Here is a 15031-nt window from a genome sequence, read left to right as displayed (position 1 = left end):
TTTGGAAGCCCATAGAGGACTATGGTGAAAAAGGAAATATCCTCAGATGAAATCTGGAAAGACGCTTTCTGAGAAACTTCTTAGTGTTCTGTTAATTCATCTCACAGAGTTATATCTGTATTTCGTGGAACTCATTGCTAGCCTGATTTCTGTGGAATCTGAGAACAGATATTTCGGATCCCTTTGAAGACTATAGGGCCAAAGGAAATATCCTCCGATAACAAAGAGAAGGAAGCTTTCTGAGAAACTTCTTTGTGTTCTGTGAAATCATCTCACAGAGTTACAGCTTTCCCCTCAAGAAGCCTATCGCTAAGACAGTTCTTGTGGAATTGGCAAAGTGATATTTGGAAGCCCTTAGAGGGCTATGGTGAAAAAGGAAATATCCTCAGATGAAATCTGGAAAGAAGCTTTCTGTGAAACTGCTCTGTGATGTGTGACTTTATTCACAGAGTTACATCGGTATTTCGTGGATCTCTTTGCTAGCCTTATTTCTGTGGAATCTGAGAACAGATATTTCGGATCCCTTTGAAGACTATAGGGCCAAAGGAAATATCCTCCGATAACAAAGAGAAAGAAGCTTTCTGAGAAACTTCTTTGTGTTCTGTGAAATCATCTCACAGAGTTACAGCTTTCCCCTCAAGAAGCCTTTCGCTAAGACAGTTCTTGTGGAATTGGCAAAGTGATATTTGGAAGCCCATAGAGGGCTATGGTGAAAAAGGAAATATCCTCAGATGAAATCTGGAAAGAAGCTTTCTGAGAAACTGCTTAGTGTTGTGTTAATTCTTCTCACAGAGTTACATCTGTATTTCGTGGATCTCTTTGCTAGCCTTATTTCTGTGGAATCTGAGAACAGATATTTCGGATCCCTTTGAAGACTATAGGGCCAAAGGAAATATCCTCCGATAACAAAGAGAAAGAAGCTTTCTGAGAAACTTCTTTGTGTTCTGTGAAATCATCTCACAGAGTTACAGCTTTCCCCTCAAGAAGGCTTTCGCTAAGACAGTTCTTGTGGAATTGGCAAAGTGATATTTGGAAGCCCATAGAGGGCTATGGTGAAAAAGGAAATCTCCTCAGATGAAATCTGGATAGAAGCTTTCTGAGAAACTGCTTAGTGTTCTGTTAATTCATCTCACAGAATTACATCTGTATTTCGTGGATCTCTTTGCTAGCCTTATTTCTGTGGAATCTGAGAACAGATATTTCGGATCCCTTTGAAGACTATAGGGCCAAAGGAAATATCCTCTGATAACAAAGAGAAAGAAGCTTTCTGAGAAACTTCTTTGTGTTCTGTGAAACCATCTCATAGAGTTACAGCTTTCCCCTCAAGAAGCCTTTCGCTAAGACAGTTCTTGTGGAATTGGCAAAGTGATATTTGGAAGCCCATAGAGGACTATGGAGAAAAAGGAAATATCCTCAGATGAAATCTGGAAAGAAGCTTTCTGAGAAACTTCTTAGTGTTCTGTTAATTCATCTCACAGAGTTATATCTGTATTTCGTGGATCTCATTGCTAGCCTGATTTCTGTGGAATCTGAGAACAGATATTTCGGATCCCTTTGAAGACTATAGGGCCAAAGGAAATATCCTCCGATAACAAAGAGAAAGAAGCTTTCTGAGAAACTTCTTTGTGTTCTGTGAAATCATCTCACAGAGTTACAGCTTTCCCCTCAAGAAGCCTTTCGCTAAGACAGTTCTTGTGGAATTGGCAAAGTGATATTTGGAAGCCCATAGAGGGCTATGGTGAAAAAGGAAATCTCCTCAGATGAAATCTGGATAGAAGCTTTCTGAGATACTGCTTAGTGTTCTGTTAATTCATCTCACAGAATTACATCTGTATTTCGTGGATCTCTTTGCTAGCCTTATTTCTGTGGAATCTGAGAACAGATATTTCGGATCCCTTTGAAGACTATAGGGCCAAAGGAAATATCCTCTGATAACAAAGAGAAAGAAGCTTTCTGAGAAACTTCTTTGTGTTCTGTGAAACCATCTCATAGAGTTACAGCTTTCCCCTCAAGAAGCCTTTCGCTAAGACAGTTCTTGTGGAATTGGCAAAGTGATATTTGGAAGCCCATAGAGGACTATGGAGAAAAAGGAAATATCCTCAGATGAAATCTGGAAAGAAGCTTTCTGAGAAACTTCTTAGTGTTCTGTTAATTCATCTCACAGAGTTATATCTGTATTTCGTGGATCTCATTGCTAGCCTGATTTCTGTGGAATCTGAGAACAGATATTTCGGATCCCTTTGAAGACTATAGGGCCAAAGGAAATATCCTCCGATAACAAAGAGAAAGAAGCTTTCTGAGAAACTTCTTTGTGTTCTGTGAAATCATCTCACAGAGTTACAGCTTTCCCCTCAAGAAGCCTTTCGCTAAGACAGTTCTTGTGGAATTGGCAAAGTGATATTTGGAAGCCCATAGAGGGCTATGGTGAAAAAGGAAATATCCTCAGATGAAATCTGGAAAGAAGCTTTCTGAGAAACTGCTCTGTGATGTGTGACTTCCACTCACAGAGTTACATCTGTATTTCGTGGATCTCTTTGCTAGCCTTATTTCTGTGGAATCTGAGAACAGATATTTCGGATCTCTTTGAAGACTATAGGGCCAAAGAAAATATCCTCCGATAACACAGAGAAAGAAGCTTTCTGAAAAACTTCTTTGTGTTCTGTGAAATCATCTCACAGAGTTTCTCCTTTCCCCTCAAGAAGCCTTTCGCTAAGACAGTTCTTGTGGAATTGGCAAAGTGATATTTGGAAGCCCATAGAGGGCTATGGTGAAAAAGGAAATATCCTCAGATGAAATCTGGAAAGAAGCTTTCTGAGAAACTGCTTAGTGTTCTGTTAATTCTTCTCACAGAGTTACATCTGCATTTCGTGGATCTCTTTGCTAGCCTTATTTCTGTGGAATCTGAGAACAGATATTTCGGATCCCTTTGAAGACTATAGGGCCAAAGGAAATACCCTCCGATAACAAAGAGAAAGAAGCTTTCTGAGAAACTTCTTTGTGTTCTGTGAAATCATCTCACCGAGTTACAGCTTTCCCCTCAAGAAGCCTTTCGCTAAGACAGTTCTTGTGGAATTGGCAAAGTGATATTTGGAAGCCCATAGAGGGCTATGGTGAAAAAGGAAATATCCTCAGATGAAATCTGGAAAGAAGCTTTCTGAGAAACTGCTCTGTGATGTGTGACTTCCACTCACAGAGTTACATCTGTATTTCGTGGATCTCTTTGCTAGCCTTATTTCTGTGGCATCTGAGAACAGATATTTCGGATCCCTTTGAAGACTATAGGGCCAAAGGAAATATCCTCTGATAACAAAGAGAAAGAAGCTTTCTGAGAAATTTCTTTGTGTTCTGTGAAACCATCTCACAGAGTTACAGCTTTTCCCTCAAGAAGCCTTTCGCTAAGACAGTTCTTGTGGAATTGGCAAAGTGATATTTGGAAGCCCATAGAGGACTATGGTGAAAAAGGAAATATCCTCAGATGAAATCTGGAAAGAAGCTTTCTGAGAAACTTCTTAGTGTTCTGTTAATTCATCTCACAGAGTTATATCTGTATTTCGTGGATCTCATTGCTAGCCTGATTTCTGTGGATTGTGAGAACAGATATTTCGGATCCCTTTGAAGACTATAGGGCCAAAGGAAATATCCTCCGATAACAAAGAGAAGGAAGCTTTCTGAGAAACTTCTTTGTGTTCTCTGAAATCATCTCACAGAGTTACAGCTTTCCCCTCAAGAAGCCTTTCGCTAAGACAGTTCTTGTGGAATTGGCAAAGTGATATTTGGAAGCCCTTAGAGGGCTATGGTGAAAAAGGAAATATCCTCAGATGAAATCTGGAAAGAAGCTTTCTGTGAAACTGCTCTGTGATGTGTGACTTTACTCACAGAGTTACATCGGTATTTCATGGATCTCTTTGCTAGCCTTATTTCTGTGGAATCTGAGAACAGATATTTCGGATCCCTTTGAAGACTATAGGGCCAAAGGAAATATCCTCCGAAAACAAAGAGAAAGAAGCTTTCTGAGAAACTTCTTTGTGTTCTGTGAAATCATCTCACAGAGTTACAGCTTTCCCCTCAAGAAGCCTTTCGCTAAGACAGTTCTTGTGGAATTGGCAAAGTGATATTTGGAAGCCCATAGAGGGCTATGGTGAAAAAGGAAATATCCTCAGATGAAACATGGAAGGAAGCTTTCTGAGAAACTGCTTAGAGTTCTGTTAATTCATTTCACAGAGTTACATCTGCATTTCTTGGATCTCTTTGCTAGCCTTATTTCTGTGGAATCTGAGAACAGATATTTCGAATCCCTTCGAAGACTATAGGGCCAAAGGAAATATCCTCTGATAACAAAGAGAAAGAAGCTTTCTGAGAAACTTCTTCGTGTTCTGTGAAATCATCTCACAGAGTTACAGCTTTCCCCTCAAGAAGCCTTTCGCTAAGACAGTTCTTGTGGAATTGGCAAAGTGATATTTGGAAGCCCATAGAGGGCTATGGTGAAAAAGGAAATATCCTCAGATGAAATCTGGAAAGAAGCTTTGTGAGAAACTGCTTAGTGTTCTGTTAATTCATCTCACAGTGTTACATCTGTATTTCGTGGATCTCTTTGCTAGCCTTATTTCTGTGGAATCAGAGAACAGATATTTCGGATCCCTTTGAAGACTATAGGGCCAAAGGAAATATCCTCTGATAACAAAGAGAAAGAAGCTTTCTGAGAAACTTCTTTGTGTTCTGTGAAATCATCTCACAGAGTTACAGCTTTCCCCTCAAGAAGCCTTTCGCTAAGAGAGTTCTTGTAGAATTGGCAAAGTGATATTTGGAAGCCCATAGAGGGCTATGGTGAAAAAGGAAATCTCCTCAGATGAAATCTGGAAAGAAGCTTTCTGAGAAACTGCTTAGTGTTCTGTTAATTCAACTCACAGAGTTACATCTGTATTTCGTGGATCTCTTTGCTAGCCTTATTTCTGTGGAATCTGAGAACAGATATTTCGGATCCCTTTGAAGACTATAGGGCCAAAGGAAATATCCTCCGATAACAAAGAGAAAGAAGCTTTCTGAGAAACTTCTTTGTGTTCTGTGAAACCATCTCAGAGAGTAACAGCTTTCCCCTCAAGAAGCCTTTCGCTAAGACAGTTCTTGTGGAATTGGCAAAGTGATATTTGGAAGCCCATAGAGGACTATGGTGAAAAAGGAAATATCCTCAGATGAAATCTGGAAAGAAGCTTTCTGAGAAACTTCTTAGTGTTCTGTTAATTCATCTCACAGAGTTATATCTGTATTTCGTGGATCTCATTGCTAGCCTGATTTCTGTGGAATCTGAGAACAGATATTTCGGATCCCTTTGAAGACTATAGGGCCAAAGGAAATATCCTCCGATAACAAAGAGAAAGAAGCTTTCTGAGAAACTTCTTTGTGTTCTGTGAAATCATCTCACAGAGTTACAGCTTTCCCCTCAAGAAGCCTTTCGCTAAGACAGTTCTTGTGGAATTGGCAAAGTGATATTTGGAAGCCCATAGAGGGCTATGGTGAAAAAGGAAATATCCTCAGATGAAATCTGGAAAGAAGCTTTCTGAGAAACTGCTCTGTGATGTGTGACTTCCACTCACAGAGTTACATCTGTATTTCGTGGATCTCTTTGCTAGCCTTATTTCTGTGGAATCTGAGAACAGATATTTCGGATCTCTTTGAAGACTATAGGGCCAAAGAAAATATCCTCCGATAACACAGAGAAAGAAGCTTTCTGAGAAACTTCTTTGTGTTCTGTGAAATCACCTCACAGAGTTTCTCCTTTCCCCTCAAGAAGCCTTTCGCTAAGACAGTTCTTGTGGAATTGGCAAAGTGATATTTGGAAGCCCATAGAGGGCTATGGTGAAAAAGGAAATATCCTTAGATGAAATCTGGAAAGAAGCTTTCTGAGAAACTGCTTAGTGTTCTGTTAATTCTTCTCACAGAGTTACATCTGCATTTCGTGGATCTCTTTGCTAGCCTTATTTCTGTGGAATCTGAGAACAGATATTTCGGATCCCTTTGAAGACTATAGGGCCAAAGGAAATATCCTCCGATAACAAAGAGAAAGAAGCTTTCTGAGAAACTTCTTTGTGTTCTGTGAAATCATCTCACAGAGTTACAGCTTTCCCCTCAAGAAGCCTTTCGCTAAGACAGTTCTTGTGGAATTGGCAAAGTGATATTTGGAAGCCCATAGAGGGCTATGGTGAAAAAGGAAATATCCTCAGATGAAATCTGGAAAGAAGCTTTCTGAGAAACTGCTCTGTGATGTGTGACTTCCACTCACAGAGTTACATCTGTATTTCGTGGATCTCTTTGCTAGCCTTATTTCTGTGGAATCTGAGAACAGATATTTCGGATCCCTTTGAAGACTATAGGGCCAAAGGAAATATCCTCTGATAACAAAGAGAAAGAAGCTTTCTGAGAAATTTCTTTGTGTTCTGTGAAACCATCTCACAGAGTTACAGCTTTTCCCTCAAGAAGCCTTTCGCTAAGACAGTTCTTGTGGAATTGGCAAAGTGATATTTGGAAGCCCATAGAGGACTATGGTGAAAAAGGAAATATCCTCAGATGAAATCTGGAAAGAAGCTTTCTGAGAAACTTCTTAGTGTTCTGTTAATTCATCTCACAGAGTTATATCTGTATTTCGTGGATCTCATTGCTAGCCTGATTTCTGTGGATTCTGAGAACAGATATTTCGGATCCCTTTGAAGACTATAGGGCCAAAGGAAATATCCTCCGATAACAAAGAGAAGGAAGCTTTCTGAGAAACTTCTTTGTGTTCTGTGAAATCATCTCACAGAGTTACAGCTTTCCCCTCAAGAAGCCTTTCGCTAAGACAGTTCTTGTGGAATTGGCAAAGTGATATTTGGAAGCCCATAGAGGGCTATGGTGAAAAAGGAAATATCCTCAGATGAAATCTGGAAAGTACTTTCTGAGAAACTGCTCTGCGATATGTGACTTCCACTCACAGAGTTACATCTGTATTTCGTGGATCTCCTTGCTAGCCTTATTTCTGTGGAATCTGAGAACAGATATTTCGGATCCCTTTGAAGACTATAGGGCCAAAGGAAATATCCTCCGATAACAAAGAGAAAGAAGCTTTCTGAGAAACTTCGTTGGGTTCTGTGAAATCATCTCACAGAGTTACAGCTTTCCCCTCAAGAAGCCTTTCGCTAAGGCAGTTCTTGTGGAATTGGCAAAGTGATATTTGGAAGCCCATAGAGGGCTATGGTGAAAAAGGAAATCTCCTCAGATGGAATCTGGAAAGAAGCTTTCTGAGAAACTGCTTAGTGTTCTGTTAATTCATCTCACAGAGTTACATCTGTATTTCGTGGATCTCTTTGCTAGCCTTATTTCTGTGGAATCTGAGAACAGATATTTCGGATCCCTTTGAAGCCTATAGGGCCAAAGGAAATATCCTCTGATAACAAAGAGAAAGAAGCTTTCTGAGAAACTTCTTTGTGTTCTGTGAAACCATCTCACAGAGTTACAGCTTTCCCCTCAAGAAGCCTTTCGCTAAGACAGTTCTTGTGGAATTCGCAAAGTGATATTTGGAAGCCCATAGAGGACTATGGTGAAAAAGGAAATATCCTCAGATGAAATCTGGAAAGAAGCTTTCTGAGAAACTTCTTAGTGTTCTGTTAATTCATCTCACAGAGTTATATCTGTATCTCGTGGATCTCATTGCTAGCCTGATTTCTGTGGAATCTGAGAACAGATATTTCGGATCCCTTTGAAGACTACAGGGCCAAAGGAAATATCCTCCGATAACAAAGAGAAGGAAGCTTTCTGAGAAACTTCTTTGTGTTCTGTGAAATCATCTCACAGAGTTACAGCTTTCCCCTCAAGAAGCCTTTCGCTAAGACAGTTCTTGTGGAATTGGCAAAGTGATATTTGGAAGCCCTGAGAGGGCTATGGTGAAAAAGGAAATATCCTCAGATGAAATCTGGAAAGAAGCTTTCTGTGAAACTGCTCCGTGATGTGTGACTTTACTCACAGAGTTACATCGGTATTTCATGGATCTCTTTGCTAGCCTTATTTATGTGGAATCTGAGAACAGATATTTCGGATCCCTTTGAAGACTATAGGGCCAAAGGAAATATCCTCCGATAACAAAGAGAAAGAAGCTTTCTGAGAAACTTCTTTGTGTTCTGTGAAATCATCTCACAGAGTTACAGCTTTCCCCTCAAGAAGCCTTTCGCTAAGAGAGTTCTTGTGGATTTGGCAAAGTGATATTTGGAAGCCCATAGAGGGCTATGGTGAAAAAGGAAATATCCTCAGATGAAACCAGGAAGGAAACTTTCTGAGAAACTGCTAAGTGTTCTGTTAATTCATCTCACAGAGTTACATATGTATTTCGTGGATCTCTTTGCTGGCCTTATTTCTGTGGAATCTGAGAACAGATATTTCGGATCCCTTTGAAGTCTATTGGGCCAAAGGAAATATCCTCTGATAACAAAGAGAAAGAAGCTTTCTGAGAAACTTCTTTGTGTTCTGTGAAACCATCTCACAGAGTTACAACTTTCCCCTCAAGAAGCCTTTCATTAAGACAGTTCTTGTGGAATTGGCAAAGTGATATTTGGAAGCCCATAGAGGGCTATGGTGAAAAAGGAACTATCCTCAGATGAAATCTGGAAAGAAGCTTTCTGAGAAACTGCTCTGTGATGTGTGACTTCCACTCACAGAGTTACATCTGTATTTCGTGGATCTCTTTTCTAGCCTTATTTCTGTGGAATCTGAGAAGAGATATTTCGGATCCCTTTGAAGACTATAGGGCCAAAGGAAATATCCTCCGATAACAAAGAGAAAGAAGCTTTCTGAGAAACTTCTTTGTGTTCTGTGAAATCATCTCACAGAGTTACAGCTTTCCCCTCAAGAAGCCTTTCGCTAAGACAGTTCTTGTGGAATTGGCAAAGTGATATTTGGAAGCCCATAGAGGGCTATGGTGAAAAAGGAAATATCCTCAGATGAAATATGGAAAGAAACTTTCTGAGAAACTGCTTAGTGTTCTGTTAATTCATCTCACAGAGTTACATCTGTATTTCGTGGATCTCTTTGCTAGCCTTATTTCTGTGTAATCTTAGAACAGATATTTCGGATCCCTTTGAAGACTATAGGGACAAAGGAAATATCCTCTGATAACAAAGAGAAAGAAGCTTTCTGAGAAACTTCTTTGTGTTCTGTGAAACCATCTCACAGAGTTACAGCTTTCCCCTCAAGAAGCCTTTCGCTAAGACAGTTCTTGTGGAATTGGAAAAGTGATATTTGGAAGCCCATAGAGGGCTATGGTGAAAACGGAAATATCCTCAGATGAAATCTGGAAAGAAGCTTTCTGAGAAACTGCTTAGTTTTCTCTTAATTCATCTCACGGAGTTACATCTGTATTTCGTGGATCTCTTTGCTAGCCTTATTTCTGTGGAATCTGAGAACAGATATTTCGGATCCCTTCAAAGACTATAGGGCAAAAGGAAATATCCTCCGACAACAAAGAGAAAGAAGCTTTCTGAGAAACTTCTTTGTGTTCTGTGAAATCATCTCACAGAGTTACAGCTTTCCCCTCAAGCAGCCTTTCGCTAAGACAGTTCTTGTGGATTTGGCAAAGTGATATTTGGAAGCCCATAGAGGGCTATGGTGAAAAAGGAAATATCCTCAGATGAAAACAGGAAAGAAGCTTTCTGAGAAACTGCTTAGTGTTCTGTTAATTCATCTCACAGAGTTACATCTGTATTTCGTCGATCTCTTTGCTGGACTTCTTTCTGTGGAATCTGAGAACAGATATTTCGGATCCCTTTGAAGTCTATAGGGCCAAAGGAAATATCCTCCGATAACAAAGAGAAAGAAGCTTTCTGAGCAACTTCTTTGTGTTCTGTGAAATCATCTCACAGAGTTACAGCTTTCCCCTCAACAAGCCTTTCGCTAAGACAGTTCTTGTGGAATTCGCAAAGTGATATTTGGAAGCCCATAGAGGGCTATGGTGAAAAAGGAAATATCCTCAGATGAAATCTGGAAAGAAGCTTTCTGAGAAACTGCTTAGTGTTCTGTTAATTCATGTCACAGAGTTACATCTGCAATTCGTGGATCTCTTTGCTAGCCTTATTTCTGTGGAATCTGAGAACAGATATTTCGGATCCCTTCGAAGACTATAGAGCCAAAGGAAATATCCTCCGATAACAAAGAGAAAGAAGCTTTCTGAGAAACTTCTTTGTGTTCTGTGAAATCATCTCACAGAGTTACAGCTTTCCCCTCAAGCAGCCTTTCGCTAAGACAGTTCTTGTGGATTTGGCAAAGTGATATTTGGAAGCCCATAGAGGGCTATGGTGAAAAAGGAAATATCCTCAGATGAAACCTGGAAGGAAGCTTTCTGAGAAACTGCTTAGTGTTCTGTGAATTCATCTCACAGAGTTACATCTGCATTTCGTGGATCTCTTTGCTAGCCTTATTTCTGTGGAATCTGAGAACAGATATTTCGGATCCCTTCGAAGACTATAGGGCCAAAGGAAATATCCTCTGATAACAAAGAGAAAGAAGCTTTTTGAGAAACTTCTTCGTGTTCTGTGAAATCATCTCACAGAGTTACAGCTTTCCCCTCAAGAAGCCTTTCGCTAAGACAGTTCTTGTAGAATTGGCAAAGTGATATTTGGAAGCCCATAGAGGGCTATGGTGAAAAAGGAAATATCCTCAGATAAAATCTGGAAAGAAGCTTTCTGAGAAACTTCTTAGTGTTCTGTTAATTCAACTCACAGAGTTACATCTGTATTTCGTGGATGTCTTTGCTAGCCTTATTTCTGTGGAATCTGAGAACAGATATTTCGGATCCCTTTGAAGACTATAGGGCCAAAGGAAATATCCTCCGATAACAAAGACAAAGAAGCTTTCTGAGAAACTTCTTTGTGTTCTGTGAAATCATCTCACAGAGTTACAGATTTCCCCTAAAGAAGCCTTTTGCTAACACTGTTCTTGTGGAATTGGCAAAGTGATATTTGGATGCCCATAAAGGGCTATGGTGAAAAAGGAAATATCCTCAGATGAAATCTGGAAATAAGCTTTCTGAGAAACTGCTTAGTGTTCTGTTAATTCATCTCACCGAGGTATATCTGTATTTCGTGGGTCTCTTTGGTAGCCTTATTTCTGTGGAATCTGAGAACAGATATTTCGGAACCCTTTGAAGACAATAGGGCCAAAGGAAATATCCTCCGATAACAAAGAGAAAGAAGCTTTCTGAGAAACTTCTTTGTGTTCTGTGCAATCATCTCAAAGAGTTACAGCTTTCCCCTCAAGAAGCCTTTCGCTAAGACAGTTCTTGTGGAATTGGCAAAGTGATATTTGGAAGCCCTTAGAGGGCTATGGTGAAAAAGGAAATATCCTCAGATGAAATCTGGAAAGAAGCTTTCTGAGAAACAGCTTAGTGTTCTGTTAATTCATCTCACCGAGCTATATCTGTATTTCGTGGATCTCTTTGCTAGCATTATTTCTGTGGAATCTGAGAACAGATATTTCGGATCCCTTTGAAGACTATGGGGCCAAAGGAAATATCCTCCGATAACAAAGAGAAAGAAGCTTTCTGATAAACTTCTTTTTGTTCTGTGAAATCATCTCAGAGAGTTACAGCTTTCGCCTCAAGAAGCCTTTCGCTAAGACAGTTCTTGTGGAATTGGCAAAGTGATATTTGGAAGCCCATAGAGGGCTGTGGTGAAAAAGGAAATATAATCAGATGAAATCTGGAAAGAAGGTTTCTGAGAAACTGCTTAGTGTTCTGTTAATTCATCTCACAGAGTTACATCTGTATTTCGTGGATCTCTTTGCTAGCCTTATTTCTGTGGAATCTGAGAACAGATATTTCGGATCCCTTTGAAGTCTATAGGGCCAAAGGAAATATCCTCCGATAACAAAGAGAAAGAAGGTTTCTGAGAAACTTCTTTGTGTTCTGTGAAACCATCTCACAGAGTTACAGCTTTCCCCTCAAGAAGCCTTTGGCTAAGACAGTTCTTGTGGAATTGGCAAAGTGCTATTTGGATGCCCAAGGAGGGCTATGGTGAAAAAGGAAATATCCTCAGATGAAATCTGGAAAGAAGCTTTCTGAGAAACTGCTTAGTGTTCTGTTAATTCATCTCACAGAGTTACATCTGTATTTCGTGGATCTCGTTGCTAGCCTTATTTCTGTGGAATCTGAGAACAGATATTTCGGATCCCTTTGAAGACTATAGGGCCAAAGGAAATATCCTCCGATAACAAAGAGAAAGAAGCTTTCTGAGAAACTTCTTTGTGTTCTGTAAAACCATCTCACAGAGTTACAACTTTCCCCTCAAGAAGTCTTTCATTAAGACAGTTCTTGTGCAATTGGCAAAGTGATATTTGGAAACCCATAGAGGGCTATGGTGAAAAAGGAAATATCCTCAGATGAAATCTGGAAGGAAGTTTTCTGAGAAACTGCTTAGTGTTCTGTTAATTCATCTCACAGAGTTACAACAGTATTTCGTGGATCTCTTTGCTAGCCTTATTTCTGTGGAATCTGAGAAGAGATATTTCGGATCCCTTTGAAGACTATAGGGCCAAAGGAAATATCCTCCGATAACAAAGAGAAAGAAGCTTTCTGAGCAACTTCTTTGTGTTCTGTGAAATCATCTCACAGAGGTACAGCTTTCCCCTCAAGAAGCCTTTCGCTAAGACAGTTCTTGTGGAATTGGCAAAGTGATATTTGGAAGCCCATAGAGGGCTATGGTGAAAAAGGAAATCTCCTCAGATGAAATCTGGAAAGAAGCTTTCTGAGAAACTGCTTAGTGTTCTGTTAATTCATCTCACAGAGTTACATCTGTATTTCGTGGATCTCATTGCTAGCCTGATTTCTGTGGAATCTGAGAACAGATATTTCGGATCCCTTTGAAGACTATAGGGCCAAAGGAAATTTCCTCCGATAACAAAGAGCAAGAAGCTTTCTGAGAAACTTCTTTGTGTTCTGTGAAATCATCTCACAGAGTTACAGCTTTCCCCTTAAGAAGCTTTTCGCTAAGACAGTCCTCGTGGAATTGGAAAAGTGATATTTGGAAGCCCATAGAGGGCTATGGTGAAAACGGAAATATCCTCAGATGAAATCTGGAAAGAAGCTTCCTCAGAAACTCCTTAGTTTTCTCTTAATTCATCTCACAGAGTTACATCTGTATTTCGTGGATCTCTTTGCTAGCCTTATTTCTGTGGAATCTGAGAACAGATATTTCGGATCCTTTCGAAGACTATAGGGCCAAAGGAAATATCCTCCGATAACAAAGAGAAAGAAGCTTTCTGAGAATCTTCTTTGTGTTCTGTGAAATCATCTCACAGAGTTACAGCTTTCCTCTCAAGCAGCCTTTCGCTAAGACAGTTCTTGTGGATTTGGCAAAGTGATATTTGGAAGCCCATAGAGGGCTATGGTGAAAAAGGAAATATCCTCAGATGAAAACAGGAAAGAAGCTTTCTGAGAAACTGCTTAGTGTTCTGTTAATTCATCTCACAGAGTTACATCTGTATTTCGTCGATCTCTTTGCTGGCCTTCTTTCTGTGGAATCTGAGAACAGATATTTCGGATCCCTTTGAAGTCTATAGGGCCAAAGGAAATATCCTCCGATAACAAAGAGAAAGAAGCTTTCTGAGAAACTTCTTTGTGTTCTGTGAAATCATCTCACAGAGTTACAGCTTTCCCCTCAAGAAGCCTTTCGCTAAGACAGTTCTTGTGGATTTGGCAAAGTGATATTTGGAAGCCCATAGAGGGCTATGGTGAAAAAGGAAACATCCTCAGATGAAACCAGGAAGGAAGCTTTCTGAGAAACTGCTTAGTGTTCTGTTAATTCATCTCACAGAGTTACATCTGTATTTCGTGGATCTCTTTGCTAGCCTTATTTCTGTGGAATCTGAGAACAGATATTTCGGATCCCTTTGAAGACTATAGGGCCAAAGGAAATATCCTCTGATAACAAAGAGAAAGAAGCTTTCTGAGAAACTTCTTCGTGTTCTGTGAAATCATCTCACAGAGATACAGCTTTCCCCTCAAGAAGCCTTTCGCTAAGACAGTTCTTGTGGAATTGGCAAAGTGATATTTGGAAGCCCATAGAGGGCTATGGTGAAAAAGGAACTATCCTCAGATGAAATCTGGAAAGAAGCTTTCTGAGAAACTGCTCTGTGATGTGTGACTTCCACTCACAGAGTTACATCTGTATTTCGAGGATCTCTTTGCTAGCCTTATTTCTGTGGAATCTGAGAAGAGATATTTCGGATCCCTTTGAAGACTATAGGGCCAAAGGAAATATCCTCCGATAACAAAGAGAAAGAAGCTTTCTGAGAAACTTCTTTGTGTTCTGTGAAATCATCTCACAGAGTTACAGCTTTCCCCTCAAGCAGCCTTTCGCTAAGACAGTTGTTGTGGAATTGGCAAAGTGATATTTGGAAGCCCATAGAGGGCTATGGTGAAAAAGGAAATATCCTCAGATGAAATCTGGAAAGAAGCTTTCTGAGAAACTGCTTAGTGTTCTGTTAATTCATCTCACAGAGTTACATCTGTATTTCGTGGATCTCTTTGCTAGCCTTATTTCTGTGGAATCTGAGAACAGATATTTCGGATCCCTTTGAAGACTATAGGGACAAAGGAAATATCCTCTGATAACAAAGAGAAAGAAGCTTTCTGAGAAACTTCTTTGTGTTCTGTGAAACCATCTCACAGAGTTACAGCTTTCCCCTCAAGAAGCCTTTCGCTAAGACAGTTCTTGTGGAATTGGAAAAGTGATATTTGGAAGCCCATAGAGGGCTATGGTGAAAACGGAAATATCCTCAGATGAAATCTGGAAAGAAGCTTTCTGAGAAACTGCTTAGTTTTCTCTTAATTCATCTCACGGAGTTACATCTGTATTTCGTGGATCTCTTTGCTAGCCTTATTTCTGTGGAATCTGAGAACAGATATTTCGGATCCCTTCAAAGACTATAGGGCCAAAGGAAATATCCTCCGATAACAAAGAGAAAGAAGCTTTCTGAGAAACTTCTTTGTGTTCTGTGAAATCATCTCACAGAGTTACAG

The sequence above is a fragment of the Macaca mulatta genome, chromosome 1 (assembly GCF_049350105.2).
Source record: "Macaca mulatta isolate MMU2019108-1 chromosome 1, T2T-MMU8v2.0, whole genome shotgun sequence".
NCBI lineage: Eukaryota > Metazoa > Chordata > Mammalia > Primates > Cercopithecidae > Macaca > Macaca mulatta.
The sequence above is the reverse complement of the archived record's forward strand: the minus strand, read 5'-3'. Positions refer to the sequence as shown.